The 15598-nt window shown below is 47.9% G+C and overlaps 1 non-coding gene across 1 annotated transcript; it reads right to left on the reverse strand.

Annotated features, from left to right (window-relative positions):
- Window positions 1-10026: 10026 nt before the first annotated feature.
- TRNAK-CUU (transfer RNA lysine (anticodon CUU)) lies at window positions 10027-10099 on the reverse strand. The gene has a single exon. It is a non-coding gene; the product is annotated as a tRNA-Lys (tRNA).
- Window positions 10100-15598: the final 5499 nt, after the last annotated feature.

Here is a 15598-nt window from a genome sequence, read left to right on the forward strand (position 1 = left end):
ATTTTCAAGGGACAGCAGAATCAGTGATCACAGTACATGCGTGCCCGTGTATGTGTTTGTCGTGCCCACGTGCGTGTGCGTGTACGCGAGTTAAAAAGACTAGTGATAGGACAGAGAAAACGTAGTGAGTTTGGCAATGCACGTGAATTTGAAGCTCGGACACGCTCCTTCAACGCGCCTGCATCAAATCTTTTTTGGGCATCTGGCCTACAGGGTGGGCAGTGAAAGCGACATGGATGCAATCGCATGTAGCTCGACTATCAGGCCGAGCTCTTGAGCCTGCCAGTTGAATTTACGACAAAAAAAAAATGCTTCCTATAAACTGCCTACCTTAAAGTTGTTGTTGTGGCTGCTAGCGCAGTTTTTTACGGGCTTCATTTGGAAGTTACCCATGACTAAATCCTGAGAAACTACTTTCAGGTGAGCCAGGGCGTATAGGTTAATGCCTAGCATAAAATAAGATTAGAAAGTAGCTTTATTAAAAACAACCCAACTTTCTGGCAGATCAAGCAGCATCATTTTATAATCCTGGCCGTCTCTTGGATGTTCCCTCTTCCACAGCCCAAATGGGTCGCTTATAGCGCTCTCTCGGGACATATCTAGCAAGTTGGTTCTCTCGGCGCTCGCCAGTTGAATTCACTTAGCTATCCCGAAGATGTCATAATCGCCAACAGGTTGATGTTTCAGGCACAGCAGAAAACAAACGAAGAGACCAGTACGCCCAAATATCTCTACAACACACGACCGTCGTTATAGCCTAGAATAGTGTTGGATTCATGCCTTCTTCAAGGACAAACTTTTTCCTCATTCTGTGTAATACTACTCTGTAAGAGCTTAGATGAGACGCTTAATCAAGGCTACAAGATATTATCCTAGCAAGAACCTCAGACTCTAGCACTTTATTGTAAAGGTCCCAACTATCTCAACATATTTATTTTTATTATCTCGCCAAAGCGGTCAATATTGTTTATTGTAATCACAAACCCGTCCTTTCCTTCCCAGATATACATAAAAGTTGCGGATATTTTTCAGCGGCACCAGGGTGCAACCTGCAAGAATCAAAACTGCCTAAGAACGAAGTTTCTGTGGTAATAATAATATGACTTCAGAGCTTCGTATTTCAAACGGCTTCTGAGCTGCTTTCAGTGATTAACATATTTTCCACAAATAGTCCGTAAGGCATAATCCATACATAAAGTACAGCAAAAAAACAAGTTTTACACAAAATTTTAACTAGCTAAAACGAAGACAGAAAAACACAAAACAGAAAGGAGGAAATGGAATTTTCGCACATGCATTTCGTTAATGACAATAAAAATAGTGGTCTAGAAAGACATCATAAAACGGAAAACAGAATGTTACACAATATTTTTGGCAGACAAGTAGCAAAAAATGTTCTGTATTTTTCAAGAAAAATAGAGTACTATCGCGCTCAGTATAAGCCACACCGCGCGAGCGCGTGGCCGGGCGCTCGGCACGGTTGGTACAGTGGCGCCGATCGCGCCATTTTTTCGAACTATCTGGAGAGGGTGGAGCTGTTCCAGCAAGCGCGCTGTAACGGCTTAGCCCCGATCATCTGAACGGCACGTCATTTTTTTCTTGTTCAATTTCTTTTCACTGGGGAAGAAACTGCAAGATTATGCAGCGCCTTTTCCACCGCCGAGGCACGGCGTGCGAAAGTTGGTTACCACAGACTGAGTGCTTCCATCATCGAGAATGGCTTTGCGTTTGACATGATATCAGCACTGACAGAACGCGTTGGCGTCTGGCGCAAAGGCAGAAGCGGCTGCGACGTGGGCAACGCATAGTTTTCAACAGAGCGTTTGCATGGTCCGGGTATAGTAATGCGACAGAGCGTTGCCAATGCTACCACCGCCGTTCTCCGTTGTAGCAACATTTCGAATTTGGCCACAGCAGCCTACTGTGTTCACTTGCGGTCATTCCTGGGACCACGCGTCTGGTCGCCTTCACAAACCTCCCTCATGTGTAATTGCTCCAGAACACACCGCGCCTTCTTAAGGTGTGTTAAATGGTATCGAAATTTTATTGTGCTCTATATATAAGGCCCCAAGCCCCGACTTAGCCGATCATTACAGACGTTACGGGAATGCATTTGTCCCCAGTCGGGTCATGCAAAGTAGCACCAGAAAATACTTTTCCAAGATGCGTGATCGCAAGGCCTTGTGCAGGGCATTTTTTACTATGGTACCTAATTGGCGTTTCGAAGGGTCGTGTGATCACTGAGATATATATTCAGTCTGAATGAAAAAGTTTTGATTGGCATTAGGACAGCTTGCTTGCTGTGAATGCGAAAGCCTGAGATGAATTAAGGTGTCGATTATTGCGGAGTAAGAGGTGTATCAGGAGGCTAAACTGGATCAGTACTATATTTTGGCGTATATACTGCCTTGTGAACCATAACCGTGACCAATAACCGTTGACATCACGCCAATTTTCGGGGAGCAGTTTTCCTGGGCAACCCCGCCGATGCTGACAGCTTCTGTTGACAATTAGGGAAAGCAAGGCTTTTTCCTTAAAATACATTTTTGGTATTTGAGTGAACACCGAAGCTCCATGACTTTTTGTTTCTTTTATTTTTTTGCGACTGAAGATTACAGCTACAGTCACAGATGGCGTAGTCAAAGAAGTAATTAAAGAGATAGCATTGACAACTGTAATATTTCTTCCCTGAAATAGAAAGCAAACTACCATAAAGTGAAAATTATCCCTAGAGTAAATATATTATACAGTGTGAATACTGCATACCATTTGCTTTGCTATCACAATAGAATTAGGAAGAAACTAATGAGTTGTGCACCAAAATAAAAGCTAACAAATTGTAAAGGAATATTGGACTATACAAGCAAGTACACAAGAACTGCAGCGCAGACGTAAAGCGATGTAGCAAATATAATACAGCAAGCTATTGGCGCCGATAACTGCACTTTCAAGATGAAATCAGAAAATGAAATGCCACGTACACCCAGAAAGGAAAAAAAAATGCGGCCGTCACTTTTCAGTGTCGCGTCATCGCACATTGAACGGCGATCACTTCCTGCATCCTCGACGGAAGCGACGCGTACAGATTCTCCATAAAACCTGCTTCATTTTGGATGTGCATCCATACCTCTTCTACTGCCTTCCATAGCTCATCAGTGGATGATCGATGCAGTCCTCTTTTGCAGAGCTCGACTTTCATCCTTCCCCATACATTTTCAATGACGTTGAGGTCGGCTCCTTTGGGCACCCACTCTAGACATCGTACTCCTCGCTTGTTAAGGAGTTCCTCAACAATTTTTGCGGTGTGCACAGGTGAGAGATCATGCTGGAAGAGGAAATCTCTTTCAGTAAAAGGGCCGTCCAACGCGTAGGGAATCATGACATAATCAAGTATGCCACAATAGGTTGCCGATGTCAGGTGTCCGTCAATACGATAGAGGACACCAAGTCCATCTCGGGACACAGCTGCTCACACATTGACCGTAGTGCGGCCACTTGATGCCACTTCCTGGACGTAACGGGGATCGTGGCGGGCATAGACATGGCGCCAAACTCTCTGTTTTTGGTCCCAGCGTGTTGTGAATGTTGACTCGTCGGAAAATATTACCGTTTTCCAGTCGTCGGTGGTCCAGTCGACGTGTTCATTTGCGAATTTCAGTCGTGCCATCTTGTTCGCGTCCGTCAGGAGCGGCTTCTGAGCCGCCACATGGCTCGTCAGATCTCCTTCCGCCAGCCTGCGTTTGACTGTAGACACGCTCGCCGACACACCAGCAGCAGCACCTATCTCCTTGGCGGTGCTGAACGGGCTCCCCGCGCGGCCTCAAGAATGCTCTTGTTCTGAGCTGCAGTCGTCGCTCGAGGGTGCAGCTTATGTGGAGCGTCGCCGATGCGGCCTTAATCCCTATAATCCTGGATGATACGGTTCACAGTCTTATTTGACCTTCCAGTAATATCCGCTATTTGGCGTTGGGTAGACTGTTTTAATGAGAGTTCAACTATGCGCATCGCTCACTGTTGGGCACCCGGGACATCTTCCGAGCTGACAAAGGTATTGCTGTTTATTCTTGGCTCTACACACAGCAACTTTCCAGCATATTAGTCTGCGGCGACCCACGACCCTGAGATTAAGAGTCTCATGCTCTACCGACTAAGTTAGCCGGGCTTCTTTTTTTCTTTCATCGCATTTATTTACATGGTTTTGTACAGAAAGGGTGTGTGTGTGTGTGTGTGTGTGTGTGTGTGTGTGTGTGTGTGTGTGTGTGTGTGTGTGTGTGTGTGTGTGTGTGTGTGTGTGTGTGTGTGTGTGTGTGTGTGTGTGTGTGTGTGCGCGCGCACACACAAAAACAACTATTTATAGAGGACCTAGGTTGGCGCACGTGGCAGGAACATAATAGTAAACATATTATAACTAAAAGGTTGCTCTCTGTTGCTTCTGCCCACGTCGACGCTGGGGACGTTTTCGTCACACCAAGCCCCCGTCTTTTCTCAAGGGGCATCTTTCTCGTCGCGTCCCTGCTCCGCTTCACCAATGGGTCTTCACTACTGACTGCCTTCAACACTACGCCGGAACCCATTCTTCTGCGTCAAGGCATAGCCATCGCTTCTGTGGATACCACTCAACCTGTGGCCGTTCTTTCCTCTGCCCCATCAAGCTTCGCTCTTTCGACCCCTGCTTCTGCCTCTGCATCTATTTCAGCTGCTATCAGCCCCGGTCTCACCCCGACTCAAAAAGATGAATTGCTTGCCGTCTTGACCAAGCATGCTGCTTCCTTCGATACCCAGGCAACAACCTTGAGCCAAACCACCGCAGCTAAGCATCGCATCTACACAGATGGCTCGTGCATCATTCGCCGTCGCCCGTATCGTGTGTCTTCTAGTGAGCGCAAGGTTATTCAAGATAACGTAGCCGACATGCTCAAGCGCCACATCATACGCCCTTCTTCGAGTCCTTGGTCTTCGCCTGTTGTTCTGGTTCAAAAGAAGGATGGCTCAGTACGCTTTTGTGTTGACTATCGCGCCCTTAACAAGATCGCTAGAAAAGATGTTTATCCGCTGCCTCGGATTGATGACGCCCTCGACTGTCTACAAGGTGCACAGTTTTTCTCTAGTCTCGACCTAAGATCCGGATACTGGCAAATACCAATGCATGAGGCCGACAAGGAAAAAACTGCTTTCGCCACTCCCGACGGATTATACGAATTCAACGTTATGCCGTTCGGCCTATGCAATGCTCCGGCCACGTTCGAGCGCATGATCGACATCGTTCTCCGAGGCCTGAAGTGGAAAACGTGCCTATGCTACCTCGACGACATAGTCATTTTTTCTTCGACTTTTTCTGAACACCTTGTTCGTCTCGATGAAGTATTAAGCGCACTTTCTGAGGCGGGCCTACAGTTAAACACCAAGAAATGTTGCTTTGCTTCCACTTCTATCAACGTACTTGGTCACGTCGTTAGCCAGAAGGGTGTAAAGCCTGATCCCGACAAAGTGGCTGCAGTTTTGCATTTTCCTCGCCCATCGCGCGTGAAAGACCTGCGCAGTTTTCTGGGGCTAGCGTCATACTTCCGGCGCTTCATACGCAATTTTGCCTCTATTGCGGTCCCTTTGCATAAGCTCCTCAGCGCTGACCAGCCGTTTGTTTGGTCTGAGGCCTGTGAGGTCGCTTTTACTACCTTAAAGAAGGCTCTCACATCTGATCCGATACTGGCACATTTCGACGACAATGCTCCAACGATTTTACACACGGACGCCAGTGGACACGGCATTGGTGCAGTTCTTCTGCAGCGGCAGCACTCTTCGTGCGAGCAAGTCATCGCCTACGCCAGTCGTACACTGACTGCATCGGAGCAGAACTACACGATAACTGAGCAAGAGTGCCTCGCTGTTGTCTGGGCCATTCAGAAATTTCGCCCTTATTTGTACGGCCGCCAGTTCACAGTTGTCACTGACCATCATGCCCTGTGCTGGTTGTCCTCGCAGAAAAACTTGTCCGGCCGCCTCGGCCGCTGGATTCTCCGTCTCCAGGAATATGACTTTACCGTCACCTATAAATCGGGCAAGAAACACCAGGACGCCGATGCGCTATCTCGTTGTCCCCTCGCCCAAACCCAACCTCCGCATCCGCAACCCGTGTCCTCCGCATCCTCAAACTGCCAAACTACCCCTTCGACGGCTATTTCAACCTTGACCGCCGCACCCATTGACTTGATGCCAGCTCCCAGTCTTGGCGATCTCGCCTCAGCGCAGCGGGCCGACCCTTACTGCCGGACTCTTATCGACCGTCTGAGCGGCGCTACGCGGCCACCGAATGCCCGCCTACGTCTCCAACTTAACTCTTTCAAGCTAGTCGACAACATCCTTCTTTGGCACAATTACAGCCCCTTCGGTGACTCATGGGTGCCTGTCGTACCCCGTTCTCTTCGCCGAGAAGTTTTGCAGGCCTTTCATGATGACCCCCCGGCTGGCCACTTAGGCTTTCAGAAAACTTATGACCGCATCAAGCGCCGTTTCTTTTGGCCTGGCCTCTCAACCGCTGTTGGAAAATATATTGCGTCTTGCATCTCTTGCCAACGTCGTAAACGGAGCACGTCTGCCCCTGCGGGCCTTCTACAGCCTCTCCCCTGTCCTTTCTCCCCTTTTGAAGTCGTTGGTATTGACCTCTACGGTCCCTTACCATTAACACCAACGGGCAACCGTTGGATCGTCACTGCCATCGACCACTTAACTAGATACGCTGAAACGGCCCCTGTTCCTTCCGGCTCTGCTTCGGAGATCGCCCACTTCTTCCTGAACGCCATCCTTCTGCGCCATGGAGCTCCTCGTGTCCTTATTAGTGACCGCGGCAAGTCCTTCCTCTCCAGCATCCTTGCCGAAGTTCTTCACGCCTCCAGAACCGTGCACAAAACCTCTTCAGCTTATCAGCCTCAGACCAATGGGCTCACAGAGCGCTTTCATCGCACGCTGTCCGATATGCTAGCCACGTACATCCAGCCCGACCACACCAACTGGGACACCATGCTTCCTTTCGTTACCTTTGCATACAATAGTGCCGTGCAAAGAACCACCAACTTCTCCCCATTCTTCCTTGTGTATGGACGTCAACCTACCTTCACCCTCGAAGCGTCTTTCTTCTCCGCCCCCTCAACCTCTTCCAGACTCTCTCACGAACAGTTTACTTCTCGTCTTACCTACTGCCGTGCCATTGCCCGCCTGAATACCGACGCCTCCCAAGCCTCCCGGAAAAACACCTATGATCTCTCCCACCGTGCCATATTTTTTCACCCTGGTGATGAGGTACTGCTGTGGACTCCGGTGCGTACCCCGGGATTGTGTGAAAAATTTTTTAGCCGTTATATTGGTCCGTATACTGTACTCGAACAAACGTCCCCGGTGAACTATCGCGTTGCCCCTGTTCATCCTGTTAATGATCATCTTTGCCGAGGTGCCGAGATTGTTCATGTTTCCCGCCTAAAACCCTTTGCCCGTCGCCCTACTGTGCTCTAATCTGCGCCCGGCCCGGTCGCTTTCGTACGCAAGGGGAGAAAGTGTAAGCACAACATGCGACCTTCGTCTTCATCTGTACATATCCATCATCATCGCTCAAAGCACAACATGCGACCTTCGTCTTCATCTGTACATATCCATCATCACAGATCATGTTCTTCTTCGAAGGGTTGGTCGCCATACTTGCGGGTGCCATTAAAGCTCGCTCCATCCTGCGCTCTGTCTCCCGTTTCACAATATGCAGTGTATCAGGAGAAGAAACCAATCCAGTAAAAAGTCCAATTCCTTGTAACTGTCGGTTACCTGCGACAACATACGGCTAAAATGAATTCTGGGCGAAACAACAGGTTCAACGTTGCGGTCTTGAATGCGCGTTTTCCAAAGGCTAAGAAGGCCAATCAGCCAGGCGACGGAAGGGCGCAATAAAAAGTCACATTGGTGCGTTCGTTTTCTGCGCGACAGAAAAAAAGAAGACCAGCACGCCCAACGTGGGGCTCGAACCCACGACCCTGAGATTAAGAGTCGCATTCTCTACCGACTGAGCTTTTTTTTTTCTTTATTCCCGGACACTGAGACAGTACAAAATTCTACTCAGAACAATCAAGCCAGCTTAGAGCCAAATGTTCGCGTAGTAATGTTAGTAATAAGGATGCTGCCATCCTTAGGTGGGATGATGTTGTCGTGTTAAAATTCTCTCAAATGGATCAAGGGCTCTAATCTTGACAGCCATTCTGGAACTGTACAATTCAATTTGTGCAATTTCAACACAGGCATGCATACCTTCACGAAAGTAGAGCCTTGCAGGGCAAGCATCGGGGTCTAAATGAAACCTAACCATCCGGGACCGCCAGTGGCTGTGTAGACCAATTAACATGACGGTATCGAAAGGTATGCCATCTTCGTTATCTGTTGATAGGAACCTGATGCTATGTATATCTAACGGTAAGTCTTGCTTAAGGTTTCTTTGCAGCACGTCCCAAAAATAAACCCCTTCCCTAAAGTGTAGAAAAACATCGTCTATTGAATTGGATTGGATTGGATTATTTGGGTTTCACGTCCCATAGCAACTCAGGCTATGAAGGATGCCGAAGGGCACCGGAAATTTCGACCACCAGGGGTTCTTTAAAGTGCACTGACTTCGCACAGTACACGGATGATCCATTGTCTCAGGCTGTTTCTATATTAAGCAAAGTGACCCCCATGGCAGAAAAAAAAACCCTGTCCTCAAGAAATGTTTTTACCGACAACGTTCCTGTATGCAGCCAAAGGTAAGATGCTTTTACTCCTGGGGAAACTGGCATCCTTTTGAACCGCTTCAATACATCTTCACCCGGATAGCCCCTGTACAAGGCTCAGTACACAGGAACAGAGAAACAGTCATCGCACACATCCTTATACAATTTTTTCTTATTGACTGAACACAAATATTTAATCGAAAAACGAGTTTTCAAAATTCTGACACTGTTTACGGTCTCTCGTAAAAAACCAAAGAGGCGCCCTGGCATACTTTTTGTGGCAACAACAAAATTTGGCAACGACCGCACGAGCCTTACTTGGCAAACAGTGCGCAGATATGGATCAGTGACGTTGCGGAAGAAAATGAATCTGTTTACGAGCTGTCGGGGAATAAGTGTGCTAGCCCAAGACCCCCGTCTTTGACACGCCGAAACAAGTTATCCCGTCAACGCCTTTCCCAATTCGACTCCCAAACGAAAAGGGCAAATACCTGATGCATCCTCTGAATGATTAACCTGGAACAGAGAAGCGTTTGCATTGCATACCACAACTTGGCAAAGAAAAACAGATTGCACACTGTTGCACGTCAAAGATACACAGCGGCACCCCGCTCCTCTAGTCAGACTTCTCACGTACCTGTATTTCTTCGGCTTGGTTGCGCCAAAATAGCTCCCTGTCTTCGTAGTATTCTAGAGGCACACCCAAGTACTTAACCGGTGTTGTGACCCAAGCCACTTTGGCAAACGTGCAAGCCGCCGATGGCCACTCTCCGTGCTAAAATTCTAGACACTTTCCCGAATTCATCGGACTTCCTGTGGTCGTGCTGAAATCTTTCACGGCTTCGACTGCCACGCTAACACTCTCTATGTTCGCACAAAAGACGGCTACGTCATCAGCATCCACCAAAAAGTTGTCCTCCGGGCGACGGAAGGGCAGAATAAAAAGTCACATTTGTGCGTTAGTTTTATTGTGCGACAGAAACGAATGACACCTGCACGCCCAGCGTGATGCTCGAACTCATGACCCTGAGACTACGAGTCTCATGCTATACCGACTTACCTATCCGGGCGACGGAAGAGCGCAATAAAAAGTCCCATTTGGTCGTTCGTTTTCTTGCGCGACAGAAAAAAGAAGACCTGCACGTCCAACGTGGGGCTCGAACCCACGACCCTCAGATTAAGAGTGTCATGCTCTACCGACTGAGCTAGCCGGGCGGCGGAAGGGCGCAATAAAAAGTCATAGTTGTGCGTTCGTTTTCTAGCGCGACAGAAAAGAAGAAGACGTGCGCGCCCAACGTGGGGCTCGAACCCATGACCCTGAGATTAAGAGTCTCATGCTCCACCGACTGAGCTAGCCGGGCGGCGGAAGGGCGCAATAAATAGTCATAGTTGTGCGTTCGTTTTCTAGCGCGACATAAAAGAAGAAGACGTGCACGCCCAACGTGGGGCTCGAAACCACGACCCAGAAATTAAGAGTCTCATGCTCTACCGACTGAGCTAGCCGGGCGACGGAAGGGCGCAATAAATAGTCATAGTTGTGCGTTCGTTTTCTAGCGCGACAGAAAAGAAGAAGACGTGCACGCCCAACGTGGGGCTCGAAACCACGACCCAGAGATTAAGAGTCTCATGCTCTACCGACTGAGCTAGCCGGGCGACGGAAGGGCGCAATAAATAGTCATAGTTGTGCGTTCGTTTTCTAGCGCGACAGAAAAGAAGAAGACGTGCACGCCCAACGTGGGGCTCGAAACCACGACCCAGAAATTAAGAGTCTCATGCTCTACCGACTGAGCTAGCCGGGCGACGGAAGGGCGCAATAAATAGTCATACTTGTGCGTTCGTTTTCTAGCGCGACAGAAAAGAAGACGTGCACGCCCAACGTGGGGCTCGAACCCACGACCCTGAGATTAAGAGTGTCATTCTCTACCGACTGAGCTAGCCGGGCGGCGGAAGGGCGCAATAAATAGTCATAGTTGTGCGTTCGTTTTCTAGCGCGACAGAAAAGAAGAAGACGTGCACGCCCAACGTGGGGCTCGAAACCACGACCCAGAGATTAAGAGTCTCATGCTCTACCGACTGAGATAGCTGGGCGACAGAAGGGCGCAATAAAAAGTCCCATTTGGTCGTTCGTTTTCTTGCGCGACAGAAAAGAAGAAGACGCGCACGCCCAACGTGGGGCTCGAAACCACGACCCAGAGATTAAGAGTCTCATGCTCTACCGACTGAGATAGCCGGGCGACAGAAGGGCGCAATAAAAAGTCCCATTTGGTCGTTCGTTTTCTTGCGCGACAGAAAAAATAAGACCTGCACGTGCAACGTGGGGCTCGAACCCACGATCCTGATATTAAGAGTCTCATTCCCTACCGTCTTAGCTAACCGGGCGATGAAAAGGGGGCTATAAAACTGGCATTTGTGTGTCCCTTTCCTTGAGCGGCAGAAAAAAAAGTGGCACGCTCACCGTGGGGCTCGAACCCACGAATCTGAGATTAAGAGTCGCATCGTATACCGACTGAGCTGGCCAGGCTTTTTTTTTCTTTTATTGCCGGGCTTCGACACAGTACACAGACTCAAACGGAAATTTAAATTGTACCAATTTCAGGTGGAACTCTCACTCTCAATCAACCGCGGCTGGCTTCGTCATGTTAAATGTCCTTTAAGGACACCAAAGACTTTACCGTTGAGAGCCTTTCAGGAACGTGAACAGCGGTTTTTCGAATTTCGAGAAACCAGTGCACACTCTGACGGAAGTAAATTTTGGCAGGCCTCGCATCCGGTTCTCAGTGGTATCCAAACAGCGTGGAGGTTCAACAGCTGTACTGCATCATAAGTTACGCCCTCTTCGTTTTGTAGAGGGAGATACCGTATTCCGTACGTGTCTAGAGGTAGGTCTTTCTTAAGCGTTCTTTCCAAGACTTCTCAGAAGTGGATACCTTCTCAGCAGTGCAAGAATATATGATCGATTGTCTCCGGCTTCTTGCAAATCAGACACTCTGAACTCCAACGGAGAAACATTCGCTTTTACACCGTAAATGTTTTCACGGCCAGCGTTTCAGTGTGTAACTTAAAAAAGAATCTTTTGGCTGCCGCTGGTGCCTGCATTTTCTTCACCCTCTTCAATACATCCCCGCCCTGACCTCCACGGTATGTGGCCCTGTACAATGGTTCAGGCAGAACATCACGTAAATCCCGATATAGTGTTTTCTTTTTTACAGTAGAGAGCTACTGCTGCGAAAAACGAGCAGCTAAATATCTAACACTCATAACCACTTCTTTGGTGTAGCCGAAAATTCGACCTTGAATGTTATGCATTCCAACAATCCATTACGGTAATGCATTGCCCAGCCTTACTTGACAGACTGCACGCAAAAACTGGTTACTCGCATCTCGAAAGAATAAAAACCTGCTATAGATATGGCGCAAAAACAGATGGTCCAACCCTAGTCATCCGTATTTTACACTTCTAAATAAAATTATCCCGCTGCATCGTTCTCAGCTCGAGGCCCAGACAAAGAGTGCAAAAATGCGATGCAGTTTCTGCACGTTAACTCGTGAACAGTGCAGTACCTGCACCACGTACCACAGCTTACTGACGAGGAATAAGTTGCACACTGTAGCTCTGGCAAAAGTAGTTAACCTAGCCCCTTTCCACGTGTCAGCTTTTCCACTGGTGCCTTCCGGCTGCCTTTTCCAATGTGGTTCACTATCTCGATAACATTCCAATGGGACACCTAAGTACTTCACTGAGATCGTCACTCAGGGCACATTCGCAAAGTTAGCAGGAGTCGTTGGTCATTCGCCAAGCCAGAAGCCAACACATTTTTCCCAGTTTACTCGACTTCCTGTTGATTCACTAAACTGCCGAACACAATCAATGGCCTTTCTTATGCTCTCATAATCAACCGCGAAAACGTCTACGTCGTCCGCATAAGCCAGCAGCTTAATTTCTGTCGCTTGTGACTTTGAACCTTGAATACCGTCATTCTGTATTATGTTGAAGCATAGGGCCTCTATGTATATACCAAACAAAAGAAGGCTGGCGCACCGAACACTTCACGCTTGTGGGGGCCCCCAAACTCTCATTTAGTATTAATCTCGTTCTGCAGTTAGGCGTACTACTACACTATCTATCACCGCTTCAGCTTCCGTATACCTTGCCTTTGTGATGCTGGAGGCGTTCTCCCGGTCTGCTTTGTTTGTTGGGTATTATGGCACATAGGCAACTGAGGCCATCATGGGCCAAGCTCAGGGTGTGAAGGTCTGCCTTTGTACCATTGTATTTTTTCTTTTCAGGTAGTCTTTCCTTTCCTAAAACCACAGCCGTGTGGAACGCCTTACCTTATGAATTTGCAGACATGCCTTCTTGTTGAATCTTTTGTAACGGCCGCATCATCTTATCTATGATGCATCAAGCATTACTTTACAACACTTTTTGCTTTGCCGTCGGCCTTTCTGTGTATACATCCTTTTTCTTTTTGTTGATTCTGCGCATTCCCTCACTGCTCTTTGTCAATCGCATGTTTTGTGTTTCCTTGCCGCTGTCAGATTCAACTCGGCAAGGCTTCAAGACCAATGTATTCCTTCATTCTTTGGCTTCCAATAGGCAGTAGGAAGTAATTAATGAATAAATAAAAAATAAAAACTGCTGTGGGCCTCATGTCGAAAGTACTTCCCCTTTTCTGTTACAGCTGAGTATTTAAAACTGGACTCAGCGTACAGTTAGCGGTTTTCTTTTTCAGCTTTTATCAAAAAGTCCATCCTCTAGCTATAGATAGAGTGACAGTTAAGAAAAAAGTAAAATGAAATGACAGGATGAAGGACAGCCGGTGAAGGGGGATCTATCTACCAATGAGAATTATAGTCGTACGTACTCACACAAGTAGAAAAAACTGAACTAGTATAAGTGCCCGTACAGGGTCCCCTCCCAGTGGAGAAGAAATTAGCAGGGTGGATGAAAGGAGCCATGACATTTAGGATTTTTATTATACTCATAAATCCGAAGAAATCAATCTTAGTTGTCAGCGCAACCACAGAAACATTCCGAGCACAGTTAAGAGCATTGCTCTTTGTCATAGAAGCAATGACACTGAAGAAGAGACAAAAGACGTCTGCCGGGATTCTATGAGTGCATAGTGCCATTTAGCCTGAGGACATCGTCATCATCATCATCAGTGCATAAAGTACACGCCACGAGGCAAGCTTTATCCTGGGGCGGAAAGGTTAAGTATCCGGTGGCTGGTCCTGTTTTGGTTTTCCTCCTCCGCGTTTTGCCTTGTGCTGCTAACGCACGCGGTGTTCGTAAATCCGACGTAATGACTACGCAGTCCTCGGGCCAGGGGAGCTTCCCCTGTCAGCTCCCTTATCGCCTCATGAAATGCCTGTGGAAGCTGAAGCCTCAGGCGTCCGGAGCATTCCTGTGGCGCTGGTGCCAAAGGATGGTGGGGCCATCAAAATGAGCAACCTAAGGGCTGTTGAGCTGCTGTTCAGGCAGCCACTTCCCTCTATAGGTCAGTTACTGAGGTAAGGCAGTTTGGACCCGGTAGGAACCTGTCCCGTTCACCAGAGCTCTCCTGCGTGAAGAATCTCTTAAACTGCCCGTCATTTTGGGTCTCTCCCGGCAAGCAGCTTCACTCCTTCTCACCTGTCCTCCATAAAAGGGCTGGTTCATTGTGTAGACTCTTCCTTGTCTCCGGTTGATAACCACGACCTTCACTCAGGGGCAGGTGTTCTTGCTGCATATTGCTGTGCCGGGATGTAAACAATGTATGGGTGCCAAGGAATCCGTTATTGCCACACTTTCGAGTAATGCCTGCCAGCCAAAAATAAAAGCATGGCCTTTAATCTTCCACGTAGATCCGCTTCCGTCTAATCCACTGTAGTGCAGCAATTGCTGGAGCTATCTCCATATAGTGCTGATGCTGGCAAGTCCACCTTGCGGTGTTGGAAATGCGGGAATGATCATCCATTAAACTCATCCTTAGGATAAAAAGACAAGTGTTGACTTTGTAGTAGTGCTCGCGCTGCAAATTCTTCGGATTGTCCTTTTCAGGCTTATGAGTCACAAATTCTTAAACTTATCGACCGCCAACACTGTTGGCGGCGCGAAGCAATAACAGAAATCAGAAAGCACACGGCTGTGCAGCTGTGTCAGCCCGTTCAGGAATGTCAATGTATTCATCTATGTCTCAGGCTGTAGTGGCTGCTGTGGCAACCTCTATGGCTAAAATGATTGACAAGATAGTATCCACCGTCACAGAGTGCATATCTAACGCTCTGGCAGCGCAGATTACGCAGGCCACGCAAATTGCAGCGATCTCACAATTGATACCCATGCCTTCGTTAATGACCCGACAGTCCTTGTCTGTATTGTCTCAGCCGCAGGAACAAATTAGTGCTCTTTCCCCCATTCATAGGTCCGGAAATTCAGATGATCTTCAAATCACTCATGATGCTTAGATGATGGATTCAGTTGCGGTAATCCTCAAACTCAGTGGACCCACCATGTCTAACCCGTCTTCTCCACATCCTCAGCCGAATTCAAAGAAGCAACAGTTTGGCTGTTAGCCAAAGAAAACTATTGCCGCGAATTTTCGTAGTGATTGGTTTTTCATTCTTCAAAGCTGCCGGCACGCCGCTTTATCGCTTTTTTTGTGATGCAATACGCGCCCAAGTTTTATCTTCGTTCATCGCATCCAAGCGGAGCCGATTCTACATTGTTCCAGGATATTCTGGTAACTTTCCACGCTTTAACTTGAAATTTCGCGATTAGCTTTAAAATGAGCACGGCCGAGAGCGCGGGGCATTCGGTTCCACGACCGCCAAGAACGCTTGTTGATACGTTCGACGAACTCAAATTGGAATTTATT

Source organism: Amblyomma mixtum, chromosome 2 (genome assembly GCF_055824585.1).
Source record: "Amblyomma mixtum isolate Tamu chromosome 2, ASM5582458v1, whole genome shotgun sequence".
Lineage (NCBI taxonomy): Eukaryota > Metazoa > Arthropoda > Arachnida > Ixodida > Ixodidae > Amblyomma > Amblyomma mixtum.